Below are 5,027 nucleotides of genomic sequence, written 5' to 3'. Positions count from 1 at the left end.
ATGGGCCAGAACTCATCAGACTGTTGTGAGAAGCTTGTGGAAGGAAACCCAGAACGTTTGACCCAAAGTCATAGAGTTTAAAGTCAAAAACAGGTTCAGGTCCAGTCTGATGTCAGACGGTGAGAAAAACAAAGCTGGTGCTTCATACAGTGGATGTGAGGTTCTGGGTTCTGCTGTAGGTCCACGTTCATCATGTCAGTCTGGAGTCTCCAGTGACTCCTAGAATGAACGATGGAGGAGGAAGGTTCTGGTTCTACAGGGTCAGAACCAGGAGGAGGAAGGTTCTGGTTCTACTTGACGGTTCTGAGGATCTGCAGCCAACACTTAATTTTTTAATCAGACCCGTAGAACCGTGATTTTGCTAAAATGTCATAACTTCAAACTTGGACTTGGTTCTGTTCAACAGTTTCCGTGAGGTACCAAAGAGATCAGCAAAGTTCTATCTGATCTATCTGACGTTGCCGACAGAACCGCGTGTGACTCGATGAGCTCATCAGTGAATCATCTGAAAGTGGAACTTTACGGGTTCTGGCTGATGAATGGAGCGGTTCTGGTGGTTCTCTATGGAACACATTCTGGCAGGTTTCTTCTGATTCTAACATCCTACAATTTGTAGAGTGGTTTCAAGTGCGTCTGGATAAAGATTGATTGATTGATTGATTGATTGATTGATTGATTGATTGATTGATTGATTGATTGATTGATTGATTGATTGATTGATTGATTGATTGAGCTACATGTAGTTGTTGTGGAGAAGCAGAATGCCTGAGATCTCTGACGGGTTTTAAAGGGCAAACCTGAGTCTGGTGGGAGCCGAGAGGAGCAGAACTCAGCACAAACCTCCTCCATCTCCTCCATCTCCTCCACCTCCTCCATCTCCTCCATCTCCACCTCCTCCAGCTCCTCCATCTCCTCCATCTCCTCCATCTCCTCCACCTCCTCCACCTCCTCCATCTCCTCCATCTCCTCCTCCTGTCTGTGTGGCAGAAGCCTCCCAGTCCTTCCTGTGAACCTGAACCACAAACCATCTGACCAACCAACCAGTGAAACATGTGGCAGCTGATCTTCTCTGCTCTCCAGAAGCTTCCTGCTGCAGACCACAACAATCCCCCAGCTGTTCTTCTTCACTCGGACAGACGCTCAGCTCATTTCAAAAGGCGCCGTGCTGACACATGCTGCTAATCTTGGCTTGTTCCACATAAAACTCCTCAGAGCACAAATCCATTTACTGCCACGTGAACGACGGCAAACAGAAGTCGGTGTTGGAGATGAGTTCGTCCGTTTCTGCTCACTGAGGTTCTGAGACTGTTCATCTAACTGAGCATCATGATGGACTCATGAACACAGACTCAGTCTGAACATTAACCTTCCTCCTCCGTGACATTTTGGTATTTGGCAGGAATCGGTGCCCTGGACGTGTTTTCTGATAACCGGCCAGAAAACCTCAGAGTTCCTGCTTCGTCTCCGTCTGGCTGCTCGTTAATGATTCCTGCTGCTGTCTGCAGCAGTCTGAGGGTGTCTCCTGTCAAAGCTCCACCACCTTTTAAATCTGTCAATATTAAACTGAAGCTACATCAAATTACAACAAAATCACAGTTAGATGTTTTCTCTGAGTCTTTCAAGGTTCTTTGCAGAGCTGGACCCTCTGTGTCCTCATGTAGATCCATCAGCTGACTCAGGAATCTTCCTTCTTCTGGATACGAACCCTTTAAGACCGACTGTACATCTGGGTCATCATCTCTGGCAGCAGAGTGAACGTGAAGCCGATCAGACATTTCTGTGATGAACATCCACAACGTCTAAAACTTGTGCAGCACAACATACAGTGTATTAGATATTTATAGCAGAGTCTTTGTTGTTCCTCCAAACCTGTAATCCGCCGGCGTTGAGGGGAGTCGCAGCAGCAGTTTTGAAACTGTTATGTCCCTTAAAGGAACACTGGAATAATCCATTCAGACACGGTGCTGAAAATATCTCACTGGCTCCATTTCATCCTCAAAGCGCTGCAGAGGAACCATGAAGTGGAGCGCTGATCCTCCACATCCAGGCCACTCACATGGTGGGACTGGGCCTCACAAAGCCACGAGGTTCCAGAGGAACCATGAATGAGACGCACATCACATGAGTAAATTATTATTATTATTATTATTAATAAAACATTGTGTGTTCATGTTTTATTTACTTCATGTGTTTGGATCCACAAATGAGAAGTTTAACCTTCAAAGTGCTTCATGTTCTGTCTCATGTTCCCGTCCAGCACCGTTCGCTATTTGTGTTTTGTTGTGTCCTCAGTTTGTGTCTCGTGCTGGTTTTTGTGTCTTTCTGGCTGGTTGTGTGTTTGTGTATACGTAGCAGCACTTTCAGTCGTTCTGCCTCCAACAGTCCTTCACATCATCTCATGTGTTTGAATCAGCATCTGTTTTCAGTGTCTTCTTCCATTTGATTCTGTCCCAGTTTGCATTTCTTTCTGGTTTTTCTGGGTCTTTGTCACTGTTTGTGTGTCTCTTGGTGTTTGTTCTGCATGACTTTATGTGTTTTAATGTTTATTTTGTGTCTTTAATCTGGTTTTAATCTCTTTCTGTTTTTTTTCTGTTTGTTCTGAGTAACTGTGTGTCATCGTTCCATCAGTCTGACTCCCAGGAAACCAGTCGGACCATCAGGCTGGACCAGTCCAAAGCTGTGAAAACATGGGGGTGTTCTCCTGATGAAGGCACCACCAGAGACTGATGAGAGCAGATCTACCAGAACACTTGGAGAACACCTGGAGAGCCTGGAGTGAACTGTAGCGGTCTGACGTTTCAGCCTGTTTTTCCATCAGAGGGTTCACACAGTGTGAGAAGAGCTCCTCAGCATCAGGCAGAAGAACATTCACAGCTCATCTACGTTCTGATGACACACTCTCGTACCTACATTTAAATCATCGACACTGAGTCAGAGGCTGAAGTTTGCTTCTTCCACAGAAACACTGATCACCACAAACATAAGGTCCTGCAGGGCCCAGAGCTCAGACAGGAACCGTCTGCAGCAAACAGAAGGAAATAAAAAGAGCAAACAGAAGCAGAGGCTCGAGGAGACACCAACAAACACCAGAAACAGCCTGAGCAGGTGGAGTTTACTTCAGGAAGGGACGACGTCTGACTGATGCTCCACTCCTGAGATCATCTCATCTGCTGTGATGCTACAACGACACACAGATCTCCTGAATGGAGGCAGAACCCAGCCGGAACCGACACTGGACACATCTGAGTTCATTATGTCACGGGTACAGAAACATCACTGGACTGGTTTCTATACTGGTCCTACTGATCTCACTGGTTTCTATACTGGTCCTACTGGATCTCACTGGTTTCTATACTGGTCCTACTTCTATACTGGTCCAACAACACTCAGGGAGGCTGTGGTGCTGACACGATGCTCAGTTGGTACTAAGGGGCCCAAAGTGTGCCAAGAAACTATCCCCCACACCATTACACCACCACCACCAGCAGCCTGAACCGCTGATACCAGGCAGGATGGATCCATGCTTTCATGTTGTTGACGCCAAATTCTGACCCGACCATCCGAATGTCGCAGCAGAAATCAGGCTCATCAGACCAGGCAACGTTTTTCCAATCTTCTGTTGTCCAGACTTGCTGAGCCTGTGTGAATCGTAGCCTCAGTTTCCTGTTCTTAGCTGACAGGAGAAGCACCCGGTGTGGTCTTCTGCTGCTGGAGCCCATCCGCCTCAAGGTTCCACGTGTTGTTTGTTCAGAGATGCTGTTCTGCATACCTGGGTTGTAACCAGTGGTTATCTAAGTTCCTGTTGCCTTTCTATCAGCTCCAACCAGTCTGGCCATTCTCCTCTGACCTCTGGCATCAACAAGGCCCACAGAACCGCTCACTGGATGTTTTCTCTTTTTTGGACCATTCTCTGTAAACCCGACAGATGGTTGTGCGTGAAAATCCCAGTAGATCAGCAGTTTGTGAAATACTCAGAGCAGCCCGTCTGGAACAACCACGCCATGTTCAAAGTCACTTCAATCCCCTTTCTTTCTCATTCTGATGCTCAGTTTGAGCTGCAGCAGATCGTCTTGACCATGTCTACATGCCTAAATGCATTGAGTAGCTGCCATGTGATTGGCTGATTAGAAATTTGTGCTAACGAGCAGTTGGACAGGTGTACCTAATGAAGTGAGTGTAGATGACATGTTGTGAGATGGTGCTGTACAAATAAAACTGAACTGAAAGGTCAGAATGTTTAGAGCACCAGGACACACTGGTTTACATACGAGATAAAAACCAGTTCAGAAGTCCTGAATTTGATCATCTGATGAATCCCGACTTTCACCTTCTCATTGAGAGCTAGAAGATAAAGCAGGACTTGTTTTACCATCACTTCTTCTCATGTTTCTGTGATGAATCTGCCCACTGATCTGAATCAGGGTGAATGTTCATATTCCAGTTTGCCAGACATGAGGAGACGAAACCTGCGAGTGAGACGCTGGGAGAACTAACAGCACTGTTCAATTATTTATCAGCTGAGATTGTGTGTTTATCAGGCTGATGGAGCAGCGTCGGCCATGATTACCCTCAAACTCTGGAGGTCCTCGGTGAATCTGCTGATGCAGCCTCCAGCACTGAGATCTGAATAAAAGCAGAGTTCTAACTGAAGGATGTACTGAGGGTCTGGTCATGGAGGCTTTATGGTGAAGGCATAGTTGATAGAAACAAGAACTGCTTCACAAGTGTAAGAAACCTTCATCAACCATGAGCAGCTTCTGTTGTCTGATTAATTATCATCTACTGATAAAACAGGATGCATCTCATTTAACTGACAGGATTTATTGACAAGGTCTCAGAGCAGACAAAGTGGTTCCTTACAGATCAATACTGATTATTAGTCGTCAAGCAGGTCGATATATATATTTAGATCTACGTTTGCATTAAAAATGCTATCAAAATTCAGAACTCTATATGTCTAACATGTTCAATGAACCTCTGAACTCCAAGGGTCAGTTTCTGGGTGTTTCTAGCTTCTGTCTCATGTT

This window comes from Stegastes partitus, unplaced genomic scaffold, assembly GCF_000690725.1.
Source record: "Stegastes partitus isolate 25-593 unplaced genomic scaffold, Stegastes_partitus-1.0.2 Scaffold1109, whole genome shotgun sequence".
Classification (NCBI taxonomy): Eukaryota; Metazoa; Chordata; class Actinopteri; family Pomacentridae; genus Stegastes; species Stegastes partitus.
This window is presented reverse-complemented; position numbering follows the sequence as displayed.